Below are 21,253 nucleotides of genomic sequence, written 5' to 3'. Positions count from 1 at the left end.
ATTAAAAATTCTAAATTTGTTGTGGATATGATGCCTGCTAGAACCAAAAAAGACAAACAAAGTTTGGCAAATACATTTTCTTTAGACTGTGCATCCAGATGTGCAGCTGAGTTCTCAGCTGCTTACTCAAGTCATGCAGGTAACCTGACAAAGTTGAAGACATCTCTTTCATGTACTTCTGATGCTATTGCAAACTGTTACATGGGTGATCACAGAAAATGTAGAAGGCAGTCATTTGTTTGCAAGGGGGAGAAGAAAAATTGGTTATTGCAAAGTAAATATTTAGATAAAAACTTCAAAATTGGAAACAATGAAACTAACTTTCAAAATTTGAGAAAATGCACTGATTTTCGTCTCGGCCCGAACATGATCGAAAAGACGCAATTCAACCTCAATAGTCAAAAGTGTGAGGCAACAAACAAGGCATTGCGCCGGTCATTACCTCGCGATACCACCTTTGCTCGTAACTTCCAAGGTAGAGCTCACAGTGCTGTTCATAGCGTCAACTGCCAGAGTCCGGTAAAGTCAATTCGCAATCTTCGATTAGGGCTTGGCTGTGCTGTCACTGCAAAAGGAAAAATAGATGATGAGATAAGCAAAAGTCATAATAAAGTACTTAAAGCTAAAACATACAAGAAATCACAGAAAAGTAAGGACCGCCGTGCAAGGAAAAAGTTAGAACTATTCAAACTCCATCATTGTAGAAAAGTTCATTATTCGAAAGACATGTTATTGAAAAGAAATGCATATTTGAGAAATTTACACCCAAAATAGGATAATCCATCTTAAAAATTGCCCCAAACAGAAAGATATAATGATCAGATACATAACTTACACCAAACAGTAGGGTTTATGACTTTTGGTGCACAAGCCCTGTTGTCGACAGTGAAGTCTCTCCATGTTAATTTCATGGGACTCTACTTTCAAATGCTCAACATTCACACAAGAGGCGTTATGACAGAGATGGCTCACTTCAACTTTGTTGCCAAAGTTGTCAGTGTTGCTAAAACCATCTGGAAGGCATTTATGCACAATGCAGAGGGCTATTCTGTGAGCTCTCTCCTCTGTCCGCGCCTTTGACGGCCACAAAAAGAAGCAACGACCATAGCCCTGCTTATCACGGCAGCCCAACCATTCCTTACAACCCCATTTCCCACTCGCTTCACCCATTTTGCGTTCAAATTTGCCTCTACAATTATCCCAAAAGGTCTCCATGGCAATAGATATACAGAAAAACATATAAATTAGGAAATGCTGAAATATGCACTTACCCTGCAGACACAACTGTCTAAAACTGCACTTGTCAAATTTGTGATGTATTCATTGTAAATAGATGTAGCTTCTTGGAAACAAATGGAAATTGTTTCAAGTTCAATACTTTTTCCTATCTGACAGGTCTATATGACACCCATATACACATATCTGATGTACCAAAAGAGCTGTGAGGGTTAAATTATTTAGATTTTGTCAACTGATTACAAAATGAACTTCTGTTTTAATAAAGAACTTTCTATGACAGTACACAGGCCTTTATTGTTTATTCTTGTTTCACACAAGGATGGGTTCACAGGTCAATTCCATGGTTGCCAGACGCTGCTTCGAACATATCCCCCCAAAAGTATCTTTTCGACCCCGTATGATAGACAATACTTGGAAATTCAAAGCAAATTAGGCTTTCATATTTTTAATTTATTAATGGTAAGTTGTTTGCTGACCTTTGCTGATAACAACTGAGGATAGCAAAGTCTGGTACATAACATGGAATTTGGTTGTGACACTAATAAGCTTAAGTCATAAAAGAAGCTGGACTCAGTGAGCTTGCTGGAACTGGTACCCCTGCCTTGTTTACATAGGCCAATATATAAATGACAGGTCCATATTTGGTATTTTAACTATGGGAGGTCAAGAACCAATGTTGATGCTTTCATTCCAAAGAAAAATTCATAGTGTCAACATCTTGAACCTACTCTTGAAACATGGGGAGACATCGAAGGAATTCGATAACATCTTTTAGAATGGGACATAAAGCTTGGAATTCAGGCAAAAAATTCACCAGTGAAAAGCAAAGCAACTTTAAAGTGCCAAAAACTGTCAGGTTGACAACTGAGCTCCACAAGAAAGTGTGCAGTGTAGGGGTGGCTGGTGTCCAGCAAGTTCAAACACTGACAAGTGAACCGTACCGTCTATTAAGGCCAAGGAAGGAAAACACCCCTGAGGAGGATAAGAGTACCCTGAAAACAAAAAGTGAAAGGTAATAACACTTTAAACTATTTATTCCTTTGGCCTAGACTTTGAAATACTTGTAGGGAATACAAGATGCTCACTGCTAAATGATATGGGTGGATAAACTTACCAAGTTCAAGTATTTGTCCTTTAACGAGATCACTTAATAAAAGTTTAATATAATGGACAGTTTTCAGTTATTAGGTACAGCAAGGGATCAAATTCTCATACATATATGAGTGGTTTGTTCAATACCATATAAAAAACAGTGTTGTTACACCCTAATTAAGGGCTTGAGGGGGATAGAAATAGAATATGCATTTGATCTGCCAGGGGAGATAATTCAGAAATGTCGAACACTATCACATACTTAAAAGGCTTATTTAGAAGTTTTCAAAGTAGTCAATGGGTTTTCTTTAATCTGCAGGACTGCTGCTGATGTTTACCACCTGTTGCATGTTGGAGAGACTGACAAACTGTACAATGAGGCATTCCGCCAGCACGCCAAGACTTCGCCTATGTGTAAGGGGGACATTGTCATGGACATAGACAATGAACAGCAGTGGGGACTTAACTGGATAGAGAGACTTAAATGCACTGACTGTACATACCTGTCAGAGTACCATAAACTGTACAAGGAGGTAGAGGGTAGTGGAATGAGAAGGGGACGTCGATCTTCCACTGCCAATACTGGACTTCAGATAGGCCTCTCAAAATGTCCCATTGGAAGTGAGAGTTTCCGTGTCCTGTGCATGAGTGCCGATATACCTCCACCATCCCATTCAGGGATGCAGAAAGCTGCGAACAGAGTTTGTGATAATATAAAATCTCAGAACACAAAGGATATGAGAGCCAGGAGGGTGGAAATAAGGGAAATAAATAAATACAGGGGAACAAATTTAAATAACATTAGTTTATCAACTGATGCAATGTACAACAATCCACTTTGTTCAGGTGTTGGGAAAACCCCTTTTCAGCCAGCCACTCAGGTAACCTATGTGGCCACTGAGAACCAAACTAGTGATCATCAAATTTTGGCTTTAAACACAAAATCAAAGCTCTGTTCAAAGCACAGTTTAGTTGACAACATTTCTTGTGTCAACAACCCAGACTGCACATCTGATTTGCACATGTCAGAATCAATTGGTAATGAAAAACAGTTAGCTGCAGAGTGTTTCAGGGACTTAAAGAAAGATCAAATTGAGGTAGAATTTTTGACAACAGATGCTGACAGTGCAGCTCACACAGCTCTCTCTGAAATGTATGAAGCAGGTGATATGGATGTTTCCCCACAAACTTTTCTCGATACACGGCATCTCTCGGCCAGCCATAGAAAGTTTATTAAAAATTCTAAATTTGTTGTGGATATGATGCCTGCTAGAACCAAAAAAGACAAACAAAGTTTGGCAAATACATTTTCTTTAGACTGTGCATCCAGATGTGCAGCTGAGTTCTCAGCTGCTTACTCAAGTCATGCAGGTAACCTGACAAAGTTGAAGACATCTCTTTCATGTACTTCTGATGCTATTGCAAACTGTTACATGGGTGATCACAGAAAATGTAGAAGGCAGTCATTTGTTTGCAAGGGGGAGAAGAAAAATTGGTTATTGCAAAGTAAATATTTAGATAAAAACTTCAAAATTGGAAACAATGAAACTAACTTTCAAAATTTGAGAAAATGCACTGATTTTCGTCTCGGCCCGAACATGATCGAAAAGACGCAATTCAACCTCAATAGTCAAAAGTGTGAGGCAACAAACAAGGCATTGCGCCGGTCATTACCTCGCGATACCACCTTTGCTCGTAACTTCCAAGGTAGAGCTCACAGTGCTGTTCATAGCGTCAACTGCCAGAGTCCGGTAAAGTCAATTCGCAATCTTCGATTAGGGCTTGGCTGTGCTGTCACTGCAAAAGGAAAAATAGATGATGAGATAAGCAAAAGTCATAATAAAGTACTTAAAGCTAAAACATACAAGAAATCACAGAAAAGTAAGGACCGCCGTGCAAGGAAAAAGTTAGAACTATTCAAACTCCATCATTGTAGAAAAGTTCATTATTCGAAAGACATGTTATTGAAAAGAAATGCATATTTGAGAAATTTACACCCAAAATAGGATAATCCATCTTAAAAATTGCCCCAAACAGAAAGATATAATGATCAGATACATAACTTACACCAAACAGTAGGGTTTATGACTTTTGGTGCACAAGCCCTGTTGTCGACAGTGAAGTCTCTCCATGTTAATTTCATGGGACTCTACTTTCAAATGCTCAACATTCACACAAGAGGCGTTATGACAGAGATGGCTCACTTCAACTTTGTTGCCAAAGTTGTCAGTGTTGCTAAAACCATCTGGAAGGCATTTATGCACAATGCAGAGGGCTATTCTGTGAGCTCTCTCCTCTGTCCGCGCCTTTGACGGCCACAAAAAGAAGCAACGACCATAGCCCTGCTTATCACGGCAGCCCAACCATTCCTTACAACCCCATTTCCCACTCGCTTCACCCATTTTGCGTTCAAATTTGCCTCTACAATTATCCCAAAAGGTCTCCATGGCAATAGATATACAGAAAAACATATAAATTAGGAAATGCTGAAATATGCACTTACCCTGTAGACACAACTGTCTAAAACTGCACTTGTCAAATTTGTGATGTATTCATTGTAAATAGATGTAGCTTCTTGGAAACAAATGGAAATTGTTTCAAGTTCAATACTTTTTCCTATCTGACAGGTCTATATGACACCCATATACACATATCTGATGTACCAAAAGAGCTGTGAGGGTTAAATTATTTAGATTTTGTCAACTGATTACAAAATGAACTTCTGTTTTAATAAAGAACTTTCTATGACAGTACACAGGCCTTTATTGTTTATTCTTGTTTCACACAAGGATGGGTTCACAGGTCAATTCCATGGTTGCCAGACGCTGCTTCGAACATATCCCCCCAAAAGTATCTTTTCGACCCCGTATGATAGACAATACTTGGAAATTCAAAGCAAATTAGGCTTTCATATTTTTAATTTATTAATGGTAAGTTGTTTGCTGACCTTTGCTGATAACAACTGAGGATAGCAAAGTCTGGTACATAACATGGAATTTGGTTGTGACACTAATAAGCTTAAGTCATAAAAGAAGCTGGACTCAGTGAGCTTGCTGGAACTGGTACCCCTGCCTTGTTTACATAGGCCAATATATAAATGACAGGTCCATATTTGGTATTTTAACTATGGGAGGTCAAGAACCAATGTTGATGCTTTCATTCCAAAGAAAAATTCATAGTGTCAACATCTTGAACCTACTCTTGAAACATGGGGAGACATCGAAGGAATTCGATAACATCTTTTAGAATGGGACATAAAGCTTGGAATTCAGGCAAAAAATTCACCAGTGAAAAGCAAAGCAACTTTAAAGTGCCAAAAACTGTCAGGTTGACAACTGAGCTCCACAAGAAAGTGTGCAGTGTAGGGGTGGCTGGTGTCCAGCAAGTTCAAACACTGACAAGTGAACCGTACCGTCTATTAAGGCCAAGGAAGGAAAACACCCCTGAGGAGGATAAGAGTACCCTGAAAACAAAAAGTGAAAGGTAATAACACTTTAAACTATTTATTCCTTTGGCCTAGACTTTGAAATACTTGTAGGGAATACAAGATGCTCACTGCTAAATGATATGGGTGGATAAACTTACCAAGTTCAAGTATTTGTCCTTTAACGAGATCACTTAATAAAAGTTTAATATAATGGACAGTTTTCAGTTATTAGGTACAGCAAGGGATCAAATTCTCATACATATATGAGTGGTTTGTTCAATACCATATAAAAAACAGTGTTGTTACACCCTAATTAAGGGCTTGAGGGGGATAGAAATAGAATATGCATTTGATCTGCCAGGGGAGATAATTCAGAAATGTCGAACACTATCACATACTTAAAAGGCTTATTTAGAAGTTTTCAAAGTAGTCAATGGGTTTTCTTTAATCTGCAGGACTGCTGCTGATGTTTACCACCTGTTGCATGTTGGAGAGACTGACAAACTGTACAATGAGGCATTCCGCCAGCACGCCAAGACTTCGCCTATGTGTAAGGGGGACATTGTCATGGACATAGACAATGAACAGCAGTGGGGACTTAACTGGATAGAGAGACTTAAATGCACTGACTGTACATACCTGTCAGAGTACCATAAACTGTACAAGGAGGTAGAGGGTAGTGGAATGAGAAGGGGACGTCGATCTTCCACTGCCAATACTGGACTTCAGATAGGCCTCTCAAAATGTCCCATTGGAAGTGAGAGTTTCCGTGTCCTGTGCATGAGTGCCGATATACCTCCACCATCCCATTCAGGGATGCAGAAAGCTGCGAACAGAGTTTGTGATAATATAAAATCTCAGAACACAAAGGATATGAGAGCCAGGAGGGTGGAAATAAGGGAAATAAATAAATACAGGGGAACAAATTTAAATAACATTAGTTTATCAACTGATGCAATGTACAACAATCCACTTTGTTCAGGTGTTGGGAAAACCCCTTTTCAGCCAGCCACTCAGGTAACCTATGTGGCCACTGAGAACCAAACTAGTGATCATCAAATTTTGGCTTTAAACACAAAATCAAAGCTCTGTTCAAAGCACAGTTTAGTTGACAACATTTCTTGTGTCAACAACCCAGACTGCACATCTGATTTGCACATGTCAGAATCAATTGGTAATGAAAAACAGTTAGCTGCAGAGTGTTTCAGGGACTTAAAGAAAGATCAAATTGAGGTAGAATTTTTGACAACAGATGCTGACAGTGCAGCTCACACAGCTCTCTCTGAAATGTATGAAGCAGGTGATATGGATGTTTCCCCACAAACTTTTCTCGATACACGGCATCTCTCGGCCAGCCATAGAAAGTTTATTAAAAATTCTAAATTTGTTGTGGATATGATGCCTGCTAGAACCAAAAAAGACAAACAAAGTTTGGCAAATACATTTTCTTTAGACTGTGCATCCAGATGTGCAGCTGAGTTCTCAGCTGCTTACTCAAGTCATGCAGGTAACCTGACAAAGTTGAAGACATCTCTTTCATGTACTTCTGATGCTATTGCAAACTGTTACATGGGTGATCACAGAAAATGTAGAAGGCAGTCATTTGTTTGCAAGGGGGAGAAGAAAAATTGGTTATTGCAAAGTAAATATTTAGATAAAAACTTCAAAATTGGAAACAATGAAACTAACTTTCAAAATTTGAGAAAATGCACTGATTTTCGTCTCGGCCCGAACATGATCGAAAAGACGCAATTCAACCTCAATAGTCAAAAGTGTGAGGCAACAAACAAGGCATTGCGCCGGTCATTACCTCGCGATACCACCTTTGCTCGTAACTTCCAAGGTAGAGCTCACAGTGCTGTTCATAGCGTCAACTGCCAGAGTCCGGTAAAGTCAATTCGCAATCTTCGATTAGGGCTTGGCTGTGCTGTCACTGCAAAAGGAAAAATAGATGATGAGATAAGCAAAAGTCATAATAAAGTACTTAAAGCTAAAACATACAAGAAATCACAGAAAAGTAAGGACCGCCGTGCAAGGAAAAAGTTAGAACTATTCAAACTCCATCATTGTAGAAAAGTTCATTATTCGAAAGACATGTTATTGAAAAGAAATGCATATTTGAGAAATTTACACCCAAAATAGGATAATCCATCTTAAAAATTGCCCCAAACAGAAAGATATAATGATCAGATACATAACTTACACCAAACAGTAGGGTTTATGACTTTTGGTGCACAAGCCCTGTTGTCGACAGTGAAGTCTCTCCATGTTAATTTCATGGGACTCTACTTTCAAATGCTCAACATTCACACAAGAGGCGTTATGACAGAGATGGCTCACTTCAACTTTGTTGCCAAAGTTGTCAGTGTTGCTAAAACCATCTGGAAGGCATTTATGCACAATGCAGAGGGCTATTCTGTGAGCTCTCTCCTCTGTCCGCGCCTTTGACGGCCACAAAAAGAAGCAACGACCATAGCCCTGCTTATCACGGCAGCCCAACCATTCCTTACAACCCCATTTCCCACTCGCTTCACCCATTTTGCGTTCAAATTTGCCTCTACAATTATCCCAAAAGGTCTCCATGGCAATAGATATACAGAAAAACATATAAATTAGGAAATGCTGAAATATGCACTTACCCTACAGGTTACACACAACCAAATGTTTTCCCATAGACTTCTATAGTAACGTTATAGCTTTTTAAAAAACAACTAGGCATTCAACAGCCATAACATTTACATATGTGCACAGTCTGGCCTTAAAGCTGCAATAAAAACACAAATTTTGGCTAGTTTACCCAGCTCCTTTTCCGAGTACAGGAAGCTGAACACACCAACCCCAGTTCCGCACCAAATATCACCTGCTTGAAAATATCTGTGCTCACATAAAGCACAAGTCATCTTGTTCAAAAAGTCAGCACCAAATATTGAAAAATATGGGCAGTTTTAATTACTGGATGGATGTGCATTTAAAAGACATAAAAATCTTACACAATATCATCCAATCACAGCCTGCATATGTCTCTTGATCTGTACTGAAGGCTCCCTACGAAAACCGCACTGTCACAACCAGTTCTGATTTAGTGTAGTAGAACCTGTAGACACAACTGTCTAAAACTGCACTTGTCAAATTTGTGATGTATTCATTGTAAATAGATGTAGCTTCTTGGAAACAAATGGAAATTGTTTCAAGTTCAATACTTTTTCCTATCTGACAGGTCTATATGACACCCATATACACATATCTGATGTACCAAAAGAGCTGTGAGGGTTAAATTATTTAGATTTTGTCAACTGATTACAAAATGAACTTCTGTTTTAATAAAGAACTTTCTATGACAGTACACAGGCCTTTATTGTTTATTCTTGTTTCACACAAGGATGGGTTCACAGGTCAATTCCATGGTTGCCAGACGCTGCTTCGAACATATCCCCCCAAAAGTATCTTTTCGACCCCGTATGATAGACAATACTTGGAAATTCAAAGCAAATTAGGCTTTCATATTTTTAATTTATTAATGGTAAGTTGTTTGCTGACCTTTGCTGATAACAACTGAGGATAGCAAAGTCTGGTACATAACATGGAATTTGGTTGTGACACTAATAAGCTTAAGTCATAAAAGAAGCTGGACTCAGTGAGCTTGCTGGAACTGGTACCCCTGCCTTGTTTACATAGGCCAATATATAAATGACAGGTCCATATTTGGTATTTTAACTATGGGAGGTCAAGAACCAATGTTGATGCTTTCATTCCAAAGAAAAATTCATAGTGTCAACATCTTGAACCTACTCTTGAAACATGGGGAGACATCGAAGGAATTCGATAACATCTTTTAGAATGGGACATAAAGCTTGGAATTCAGGCAAAAAATTCACCAGTGAAAAGCAAAGCAACTTTAAAGTGCCAAAAACTGTCAGGTTGACAACTGAGCTCCACAAGAAAGTGTGCAGTGTAGGGGTGGCTGGTGTCCAGCAAGTTCAAACACTGACAAGTGAACCGTACCGTCTATTAAGGCCAAGGAAGGAAAACACCCCTGAGGAGGATAAGAGTACCCTGAAAACAAAAAGTGAAAGGTAATAACACTTTAAACTATTTATTCCTTTGGCCTAGACTTTGAAATACTTGTAGGGAATACAAGATGCTCACTGCTAAATGATATGGGTGGATAAACTTACCAAGTTCAAGTATTTGTCCTTTAACGAGATCACTTAATAAAAGTTTAATATAATGGACAGTTTTCAGTTATTAGGTACAGCAAGGGATCAAATTCTCATACATATATGAGTGGTTTGTTCAATACCATATAAAAAACAGTGTTGTTACACCCTAATTAAGGGCTTGAGGGGGATAGAAATAGAATATGCATTTGATCTGCCAGGGGAGATAATTCAGAAATGTCGAACACTATCACATACTTAAAAGGCTTATTTAGAAGTTTTCAAAGTAGTCAATGGGTTTTCTTTAATCTGCAGGACTGCTGCTGATGTTTACCACCTGTTGCATGTTGGAGAGACTGACAAACTGTACAATGAGGCATTCCGCCAGCACGCCAAGACTTCGCCTATGTGTAAGGGGGACATTGTCATGGACATAGACAATGAACAGCAGTGGGGACTTAACTGGATAGAGAGACTTAAATGCACTGACTGTACATACCTGTCAGAGTACCATAAACTGTACAAGGAGGTAGAGGGTAGTGGAATGAGAAGGGGACGTCGATCTTCCACTGCCAATACTGGACTTCAGATAGGCCTCTCAAAATGTCCCATTGGAAGTGAGAGTTTCCGTGTCCTGTGCATGAGTGCCGATATACCTCCACCATCCCATTCAGGGATGCAGAAAGCTGCGAACAGAGTTTGTGATAATATAAAATCTCAGAACACAAAGGATATGAGAGCCAGGAGGGTGGAAATAAGGGAAATAAATAAATACAGGGGAACAAATTTAAATAACATTAGTTTATCAACTGATGCAATGTACAACAATCCACTTTGTTCAGGTGTTGGGAAAACCCCTTTTCAGCCAGCCACTCAGGTAACCTATGTGGCCACTGAGAACCAAACTAGTGATCATCAAATTTTGGCTTTAAACACAAAATCAAAGCTCTGTTCAAAGCACAGTTTAGTTGACAACATTTCTTGTGTCAACAACCCAGACTGCACATCTGATTTGCACATGTCAGAATCAATTGGTAATGAAAAACAGTTAGCTGCAGAGTGTTTCAGGGACTTAAAGAAAGATCAAATTGAGGTAGAATTTTTGACAACAGATGCTGACAGTGCAGCTCACACAGCTCTCTCTGAAATGTATGAAGCAGGTGATATGGATGTTTCCCCACAAACTTTTCTCGATACACGGCATCTCTCGGCCAGCCATAGAAAGTTTATTAAAAATTCTAAATTTGTTGTGGATATGATGCCTGCTAGAACCAAAAAAGACAAACAAAGTTTGGCAAATACATTTTCTTTAGACTGTGCATCCAGATGTGCAGCTGAGTTCTCAGCTGCTTACTCAAGTCATGCAGGTAACCTGACAAAGTTGAAGACATCTCTTTCATGTACTTCTGATGCTATTGCAAACTGTTACATGGGTGATCACAGAAAATGTAGAAGGCAGTCATTTGTTTGCAAGGGGGAGAAGAAAAATTGGTTATTGCAAAGTAAATATTTAGATAAAAACTTCAAAATTGGAAACAATGAAACTAACTTTCAAAATTTGAGAAAATGCACTGATTTTCGTCTCGGCCCGAACATGATCGAAAAGACGCAATTCAACCTCAATAGTCAAAAGTGTGAGGCAACAAACAAGGCATTGCGCCGGTCATTACCTCGCGATACCACCTTTGCTCGTAACTTCCAAGGTAGAGCTCACAGTGCTGTTCATAGCGTCAACTGCCAGAGTCCGGTAAAGTCAATTCGCAATCTTCGATTAGGGCTTGGCTGTGCTGTCACTGCAAAAGGAAAAATAGATGATGAGATAAGCAAAAGTCATAATAAAGTACTTAAAGCTAAAACATACAAGAAATCACAGAAAAGTAAGGACCGCCGTGCAAGGAAAAAGTTAGAACTATTCAAACTCCATCATTGTAGAAAAGTTCATTATTCGAAAGACATGTTATTGAAAAGAAATGCATATTTGAGAAATTTACACCCAAAATAGGATAATCCATCTTAAAAATTGCCCCAAACAGAAAGATATAATGATCAGATACATAACTTACACCAAACAGTAGGGTTTATGACTTTTGGTGCACAAGCCCTGTTGTCGACAGTGAAGTCTCTCCATGTTAATTTCATGGGACTCTACTTTCAAATGCTCAACATTCACACAAGAGGCGTTATGACAGAGATGGCTCACTTCAACTTTGTTGCCAAAGTTGTCAGTGTTGCTAAAACCATCTGGAAGGCATTTATGCACAATGCAGAGGGCTATTCTGTGAGCTCTCTCCTCTGTCCGCGCCTTTGACGGCCACAAAAAGAAGCAACGACCATAGCCCTGCTTATCACGGCAGCCCAACCATTCCTTACAACCCCATTTCCCACTCGCTTCACCCATTTTGCGTTCAAATTTGCCTCTACAATTATCCCAAAAGGTCTCCATGGCAATAGATATACAGAAAAACATATAAATTAGGAAATGCTGAAATATGCACTTACCCTACAGGTTACACACAACCAAATGTTTTCCCATAGACTTCTATAGTAACGTTATAGCTTTTTAAAAAACAACTAGGCATTCAACAGCCATAACATTTACATATGTGCACAGTCTGGCCTTAAAGCTGCAATAAAAACACAAATTTTGGCTAGTTTACCCAGCTCCTTTTCCGAGTACAGGAAGCTGAACACACCAACCCCAGTTCCGCACCAAATATCACCTGCTTGAAAATATCTGTGCTCACATAAAGCACAAGTCATCTTGTTCAAAAAGTCAGCACCAAATATTGAAAAATATGGGCAGTTTTAATTACTGGATGGATGTGCATTTAAAAGACATAAAAATCTTACACAATATCATCCAATCACAGCCTGCATATGTCTCTTGATCTGTACTGAAGGCTCCCTACGAAAACCGCACTGTCACAACCAGTTCTGATTTAGTGTAGTAGAACCTGTAGACACAACTGTCTAAAACTGCACTTGTCAAATTTGTGATGTATTCATTGTAAATAGATGTAGCTTCTTGGAAACAAATGGAAATTGTTTCAAGTTCAATACTTTTTCCTATCTGACAGGTCTATATGACACCCATATACACATATCTGATGTACCAAAAGAGCTGTGAGGGTTAAATTATTTAGATTTTGTCAACTGATTACAAAATGAACTTCTGTTTTAATAAAGAACTTTCTATGACAGTACACAGGCCTTTATTGTTTATTCTTGTTTCACACAAGGATGGGTTCACAGGTCAATTCCATGGTTGCCAGACGCTGCTTCGAACATATCCCCCCAAAAGTATCTTTTCGACCCCGTATGATAGACAATACTTGGAAATTCAAAGCAAATTAGGCTTTCATATTTTTAATTTATTAATGGTAAGTTGTTTGCTGACCTTTGCTGATAACAACTGAGGATAGCAAAGTCTGGTACATAACATGGAATTTGGTTGTGACACTAATAAGCTTAAGTCATAAAAGAAGCTGGACTCAGTGAGCTTGCTGGAACTGGTACCCCTGCCTTGTTTACATAGGCCAATATATAAATGACAGGTCCATATTTGGTATTTTAACTATGGGAGGTCAAGAACCAATGTTGATGCTTTCATTCCAAAGAAAAATTCATAGTGTCAACATCTTGAACCTACTCTTGAAACATGGGGAGACATCGAAGGAATTCGATAACATCTTTTAGAATGGGACATAAAGCTTGGAATTCAGGCAAAAAATTCACCAGTGAAAAGCAAAGCAACTTTAAAGTGCCAAAAACTGTCAGGTTGACAACTGAGCTCCACAAGAAAGTGTGCAGTGTAGGGGTGGCTGGTGTCCAGCAAGTTCAAACACTGACAAGTGAACCGTACCGTCTATTAAGGCCAAGGAAGGAAAACACCCCTGAGGAGGATAAGAGTACCCTGAAAACAAAAAGTGAAAGGTAATAACACTTTAAACTATTTATTCCTTTGGCCTAGACTTTGAAATACTTGTAGGGAATACAAGATGCTCACTGCTAAATGATATGGGTGGATAAACTTACCAAGTTCAAGTATTTGTCCTTTAACGAGATCACTTAATAAAAGTTTAATATAATGGACAGTTTTCAGTTATTAGGTACAGCAAGGGATCAAATTCTCATACATATATGAGTGGTTTGTTCAATACCATATAAAAAACAGTGTTGTTACACCCTAATTAAGGGCTTGAGGGGGATAGAAATAGAATATGCATTTGATCTGCCAGGGGAGATAATTCAGAAATGTCGAACACTATCACATACTTAAAAGGCTTATTTAGAAGTTTTCAAAGTAGTCAATGGGTTTTCTTTAATCTGCAGGACTGCTGCTGATGTTTACCACCTGTTGCATGTTGGAGAGACTGACAAACTGTACAATGAGGCATTCCGCCAGCACGCCAAGACTTCGCCTATGTGTAAGGGGGACATTGTCATGGACATAGACAATGAACAGCAGTGGGGACTTAACTGGATAGAGAGACTTAAATGCACTGACTGTACATACCTGTCAGAGTACCATAAACTGTACAAGGAGGTAGAGGGTAGTGGAATGAGAAGGGGACGTCGATCTTCCACTGCCAATACTGGACTTCAGATAGGCCTCTCAAAATGTCCCATTGGAAGTGAGAGTTTCCGTGTCCTGTGCATGAGTGCCGATATACCTCCACCATCCCATTCAGGGATGCAGAAAGCTGCGAACAGAGTTTGTGATAATATAAAATCTCAGAACACAAAGGATATGAGAGCCAGGAGGGTGGAAATAAGGGAAATAAATAAATACAGGGGAACAAATTTAAATAACATTAGTTTATCAACTGATGCAATGTACAACAATCCACTTTGTTCAGGTGTTGGGAAAACCCCTTTTCAGCCAGCCACTCAGGTAACCTATGTGGCCACTGAGAACCAAACTAGTGATCATCAAATTTTGGCTTTAAACACAAAATCAAAGCTCTGTTCAAAGCACAGTTTAGTTGACAACATTTCTTGTGTCAACAACCCAGACTGCACATCTGATTTGCACATGTCAGAATCAATTGGTAATGAAAAACAGTTAGCTGCAGAGTGTTTCAGGGACTTAAAGAAAGATCAAATTGAGGTAGAATTTTTGACAACAGATGCTGACAGTGCAGCTCACACAGCTCTCTCTGAAATGTATGAAGCAGGTGATATGGATGTTTCCCCACAAACTTTTCTCGATACACGGCATCTCTCGGCCAGCCATAGAAAGTTTATTAAAAATTCTAAATTTGTTGTGGATATGATGCCTGCTAGAACCAAAAAAGACAAACAAAGTTTGGCAAATACATTTTCTTTAGACTGTGCATCCAGATGTGCAGCTGAGTTCTCAGCTGCTTACTCAAGTCATGCAGGTAACCTGACAAAGTTGAAGACATCTCTTTCATGTACTTCTGATGCTATTGCAAACTGTTACATGGGTGATCACAGAAAATGTAGAAGGCAGTCATTTGTTTGCAAGGGGGAGAAGAAAAATTGGTTATTGCAAAGTAAATATTTAGATAAAAACTTCAAAATTGGAAACAATGAAACTAACTTTCAAAATTTGAGAAAATGCACTGATTTTCGTCTCGGCCCGAACATGATCGAAAAGACGCAATTCAACCTCAATAGTCAAAAGTGTGAGGCAACAAACAAGGCATTGCGCCGGTCATTACCTCGCGATACCACCTTTGCTCGTAACTTCCAAGGTAGAGCTCACAGTGCTGTTCATAGCGTCAACTGCCAGAGTCCGGTAAAGTCAATTCGCAATCTTCGATTAGGGCTTGGCTGTGCTGTCACTGCAAAAGGAAAAATAGATGATGAGATAAGCAAAAGTCATAATAAAGTACTTAAAGCTAAAACATACAAGAAATCACAGAAAAGTAAGGACCGCCGTGCAAGGAAAAAGTTAGAACTATTCAAACTCCATCATTGTAGAAAAGTTCATTATTCGAAAGACATGTTATTGAAAAGAAATGCATATTTGAGAAATTTACACCCAAAATAGGATAATCCATCTTAAAAATTGCCCCAAACAGAAAGATATAATGATCAGATACATAACTTACACCAAACAGTAGGGTTTATGACTTTTGGTGCACAAGCCCTGTTGTCGACAGTGAAGTCTCTCCATGTTAATTTCATGGGACTCTACTTTCAAATGCTCAACATTCACACAAGAGGCGTTATGACAGAGATGGCTCACTTCAACTTTGTTGCCAAAGTTGTCAGTGTTGCTAAAACCATCTGGAAGGCATTTATGCACAATGCAGAGGGCTATTCTGTGAGCTCTCTCCTCTGTCCGCGCCTTTGACGGCCACAAAAAGAAGCAACGACCATAGCCCTGCTTATCACGGCAGCCCAACCATTCCTTACAACCCCATTTCCCACTCGCTTCACCCATTTTGCGTTCAAATTTGCCTCTACAATTATCCCAAAAGGTCTCCATGGCAATAGATATACAGAAAAACATATAAATTAGGAAATGCTGAAATATGCACTTACCCTACAGGTTACACACAACCAAATGTTTTCCCATAGACTTCTATAGTAACGTTATAGCTTTTTAAAAAACAACTAGGCATTCAACAGCCATAACATTTACATATGTGCACAGTCTGGCCTTAAAGCTGCAATAAAAACACAAATTTTGGCTAGTTTACCCAGCTCCTTTTCCGAGTACAGGAAGCTGAACACACCAACCCCAGTTCCGCACCAAATATCACCTGCTTGAAAATATCTGTGCTCACATAAAGCACAAGTCATCTTGTTCAAAAAGTCAGCACCAAATATTGAAAAATATGGGCAGTTTTAATTACTGGATGGATGTGCATTTAAAAGACATAAAAATCTTACACAATATCATCCAATCACAGCCTGCATATGTCTCTTGATCTGTACTGAAGGCTCCCTACGAAAACCGCACTGTCACAACCAGTTCTGATTTAGTGTAGTAGAACCTGTAGACACAACTGTCTAAAACTGCACTTGTCAAATTTGTGATGTATTCATTGTAAATAGATGTAGCTTCTTGGAAACAAATGGAAATTGTTTCAAGTTCAATACTTTTTCCTATCTGACAGGTCTATATGACACCCATATACACATATCTGATGTACCAAAAGAGCTGTGAGGGTTAAATTATTTAGATTTTGTCAACTGATTACAAAATGAACTTCTGTTTTAATAAAGAACTTTCTATGACAGTACACAGGCCTTTATTGTTTATTCTTGTTTCACACAAGGATGGGTTCACAGGTCAATTCCATGGTTGCCAGACGCTGCTTCGAACATATCCCCCCAAAAGTATCTTTTCGACCCCGTATGATAGACAATACTTGGAAATTCAAAGCAAATTAGGCTTTCATATTTTTAATTTATTAATGGTAAGTTGTTTGCTGACCTTTGCTGATAACAACTGAGGATAGCAAAGTCTGGTACATAACATGGAATTTGGTTGTGACACTAATAAGCTTAAGTCATAAAAGAAGCTGGACTCAGTGAGCTTGCTGGAACTGGTACCCCTGCCTTGTTTACATAGGCCAATATATAAATGACAGGTCCATATTTGGTATTTTAACTATGGGAGGTCAAGAACCAATGTTGATGCTTTCATTCCAAAGAAAAATTCATAGTGTCAACATCTTGAACCTACTCTTGAAACATGGGGAGACATCGAAGGAATTCGATAACATCTTTTAGAATGGGACATAAAGCTTGGAATTCAGGCAAAAAATTCACCAGTGAAAAGCAAAGCAACTTTAAAGTGCCAAAAACTGTCAGGTTGACAACTGAGCTCCACAAGAAAGTGTGCAGTGTAGGGGTGGCTGGTGTCCAGCAAGTTCAAACACTGACAAGTGAACCGTACCGTCTATTAAGGCCAAGGAAGGAAAACACCCCTGAGGAGGATAAGAGTACCCTGAAAACAAAAAGTGAAAGGTAATAACACTTTAAACTATTTATTCCTTTGGCCTAGACTTTGAAATACTTGTAGGGAATACAAGATGCTCACTGCTAAATGATATGGGTGGATAAACTTACCAAGTTCAAGTATTTGTCCTTTAACGAGATCACTTAATAAAAGTTTAATATAATGGACAGTTTTCAGTTATTAGGTACAGCAAGGGATCAAATTCTCATACATATATGAGTGGTTTGTTCAATACCATATAAAAAACAGTGTTGTTACACCCTAATTAAGGGCTTGAGGGGGATAGAAATAGAATATGCATTTGATCTGCCAGGGGAGATAATTCAGAAATGTCGAACACTATCACATACTTAAAAGGCTTATTTAGAAGTTTTCAAAGTAGTCAATGGGTTTTCTTTAATCTGCAGGACTGCTGCTGATGTTTACCACCTGTTGCATGTTGGAGAGACTGACAAACTGTACAATGAGGCATTCCGCCAGCACGCCAAGACTTCGCCTATGTGTAAGGGGGACATTGTCATGGACATAGACAATGAACAGCAGTGGGGACTTAACTGGATAGAGAGACTTAAATGCACTGACTGTACATACCTGTCAGAGTACCATAAACTGTACAAGGAGGTAGAGGGTAGTGGAATGAGAAGGGGACGTCGATCTTCCACTGCCAATACTGGACTTCAGATAGGCCTCTCAAAATGTCCCATTGGAAGTGAGAGTTTCCGTGTCCTGTGCATGAGTGCCGATATACCTCCACCATCCCATTCAGGGATGCAGAAAGCTGCGAACAGAGTTTGTGATAATATAAAATCTCAGAACACAAAGGATATGAGAGCCAGGAGGGTGGAAATAAGGGAAATAAATAAATACAGGGGAACAAATTTAAATAACATTAGTTTATCAACTGATGCAATGTACAACAATCCACTTTGTTCAGGTGTTGGGAAAACCCCTTTTCAGCCAGCCACTCAGGTAACCTATGTGGCCACTGAGAACCAAACTAGTGATCATCAAATTTTGGCTTTAAACACAAAATCAAAGCTCTGTTCAAAGCACAGTTTAGTTGACAACATTTCTTGTGTCAACAACCCAGACTGCACATCTGATTTGCACATGTCAGAATCAATTGGTAATGAAAAACAGTTAGCTGCAGAGTGTTTCAGGGACTTAAAGAAAGATCAAATTGAGGTAGAATTTTTGACAACAGATGCTGACAGTGCAGCTCACACAGCTCTCTCTGAAATGTATGAAGCAGGTGATATGGATGTTTCCCCACAAACTTTTCTCGATACACGGCATCTCTCGGCCAGCCATAGAAAGTTTATTAAAAATTCTAAATTTGTTGTGGATATGATGCCTGCTAGAACCAAAAAAGACAAACAAAGTTTGGCAAATACATTTTCTTTAGACTGTGCATCCAGATGTGCAGCTGAGTTCTCAGCTGCTTACTCAAGTCATGCAGGTAACCTGACAAAGTTGAAGACATCTCTTTCATGTACTTCTGATGCTATTGCAAACTGTTACATGGGTGATCACAGAAAATGTAGAAGGCAGTCATTTGTTTGCAAGGGGGAGAAGAAAAATTGGTTATTGCAAAGTAAATATTTAGATAAAAACTTCAAAATTGGAAACAATGAAACTAACTTTCAAAATTTGAGAAAATGCACTGATTTTCGTCTCGGCCCGAACATGATCGAAAAGACGCAATTCAACCTCAATAGTCAAAAGTGTGAGGCAACAAACAAGGCATTGCGCCGGTCATTACCTCGCGATACCACCTTTGCTCGTAACTTCCAAGGTAGAGCTCACAGTGCTGTTCATAGCGTCAACTGCCAGAGTCCGGTAAAGTCAATTCGCAATCTTCGATTAGGGCTTGGCTGTGCTGTCACTGCAAAAGGAAAAATAGATGATGAGATAAGCAAAAGTCATAATAAAGTACTTAAAGCTAAAACATACAAGAAATCACAGAAAAGTAAGGACCGCCGTGCAAGGAAAAAGTTAGAACTATTCAAACTCCATCATTGTAGAAAAGTTCATTATTCGAAAGACATGTTATTGAAAAGAAATGCATATTTGAGAAATTTACACCCAAAATAGGATAATCCATCTTAAAAATTGCCCCAAACAGAAAGATATAATGATCAGATACATAACTTACACCAAACAGTAGGGTTTATGACTTTTGGTGCACAAGCCCTGTTGTCGACAGTGAAGTCTCTCCATGTTAATTTCATGGGACTCTACTTTCAAATGCTCAACATTCACACAAGAGGCGTTATGACAGAGATGGCTCACTTCAACTTTGTTGCCAAAGTTGTCAGTGTTGCTAAAACCATCTGGAAGGCATTTATGCACAATGCAGAGGGCTATTCTGTGAGCTCTCTCCTCTGTCCGCGCCTTTGACGGCCACAAAAAGAAGCAACGACCATAGCCCTGCTTATCACGGCAGCCCAACCATTCCTTACAACCCCATTTCCCACTCGCTTCACCCATTTTGCGTTCAAATTTGCCTCTACAATTATCCCAAAAGGTCTCCATGGCAATAGATATACAGAAAAACATATAAATTAGGAAATGCTGAAATATGCACTTACCCTACAGGTTACACACAACCAAATGTTTTCCCATAGACTTCTATAGTAACGTTATAGCTTTTTAAAAAACAACTAGGCATTCAACAGCCATAACATTTACATATGTGCACAGTCTGGCCTTAAAGCTGCAATAAAAACACAAATTTTGGCTAGTTTACCCAGCTCCTTTTCCGAGTACAGGAAGCTGAACACACCAACCCCAGTTCCGCACCAAATATCACCTGCTTGAAAATATCTGTGCTCACATAAAGCACAAGTCATCTTGTTCAAAAAGTCAGCACCAAATATTGAAAAATATGGGCAGTTTTAATTACTGGATGGATGTGCATTTAAAAGACATAAAAATCTTACACAATATCATCCAATCACAGCCTGCATATGTCTCTTGATCTGTACTGAAGGCTCCCTACGAAAACCGCACTGTCACAACCAGTTCTGATTTAGTGTAGTAGAACCTGTAGACACAACTGTCTAAAACTGCACTTGTCAAATTTGTGATGTATTCATTGTAAATAGATGTAGCTTCTTGGAAACAAATGGAAATTGTTTCAAGTTCAATACTTTTTCCTATCTGACAGGTCTATATGACACCCATATACACATATCTGATGTACCAAAAGAGCTGTGAGGGTTAAATTATTTAGATTTTGTCAACTGATTACAAAATGAACTTCTGTTTTAATAAAGAACTTTCTATGACAGTACACAGGCCTTTATTGTTTATTCTTGTTTCACACAAGGATGGGTTCACAGGTCAATTCCATGGTTGCCAGACGCTGCTTCGAACATATCCCCCCAAAAGTAT

General features: G+C 39.0%; 4 long non-coding RNA genes across 4 annotated transcripts; all 4 read right to left on the bottom strand.

The window, feature by feature from the left end:
- Positions 1-6,521: 6,521 nt before the first annotated feature.
- On the bottom strand, positions 6,522-8,456 carry LOC125372164. The gene is made up of 3 exons (XR_007218011.1): positions 8,398-8,456; positions 7,569-7,691; positions 6,522-6,584 (listed from the first exon to the last, which is right to left on the bottom strand). It is a non-coding gene; the product is annotated as an uncharacterized LOC125372164 (long non-coding RNA).
- Positions 8,457-10,538: 2,082 nt separating this feature from the next.
- Positions 10,539-12,473, bottom strand: LOC125372165. The gene is made up of 3 exons (XR_007218012.1): positions 12,415-12,473; positions 11,586-11,708; positions 10,539-10,601 (listed from the first exon to the last, which is right to left on the bottom strand). It is a non-coding gene; the product is annotated as an uncharacterized LOC125372165 (long non-coding RNA).
- Positions 12,474-14,555: 2,082 nt separating this feature from the next.
- Positions 14,556-16,490, bottom strand: LOC125372163. The gene is made up of 3 exons (XR_007218010.1): positions 16,432-16,490; positions 15,603-15,725; positions 14,556-14,618 (listed from the first exon to the last, which is right to left on the bottom strand). It is a non-coding gene; the product is annotated as an uncharacterized LOC125372163 (long non-coding RNA).
- Positions 16,491-18,572: 2,082 nt separating this feature from the next.
- Positions 18,573-20,507, bottom strand: LOC125372162. Its single transcript, XR_007218009.1, has 3 exons — positions 20,449-20,507; positions 19,620-19,742; positions 18,573-18,635 (listed from the first exon to the last, which is right to left on the bottom strand). It is a non-coding gene; the product is annotated as an uncharacterized LOC125372162 (long non-coding RNA).
- Positions 20,508-21,253: the final 746 nt, after the last annotated feature.

This window comes from Haliotis rufescens, unplaced genomic scaffold, assembly GCF_023055435.1.
Source record: "Haliotis rufescens isolate VD_foot unplaced genomic scaffold, xgHalRufe1.0.p SCAF_374, whole genome shotgun sequence".
Taxonomy (NCBI): Eukaryota; Metazoa; Mollusca; class Gastropoda; order Lepetellida; family Haliotidae; genus Haliotis; species Haliotis rufescens.
Note: the sequence above shows the minus strand (reverse complement) of the source record. Positions and strands in the feature narration are given on the sequence as shown.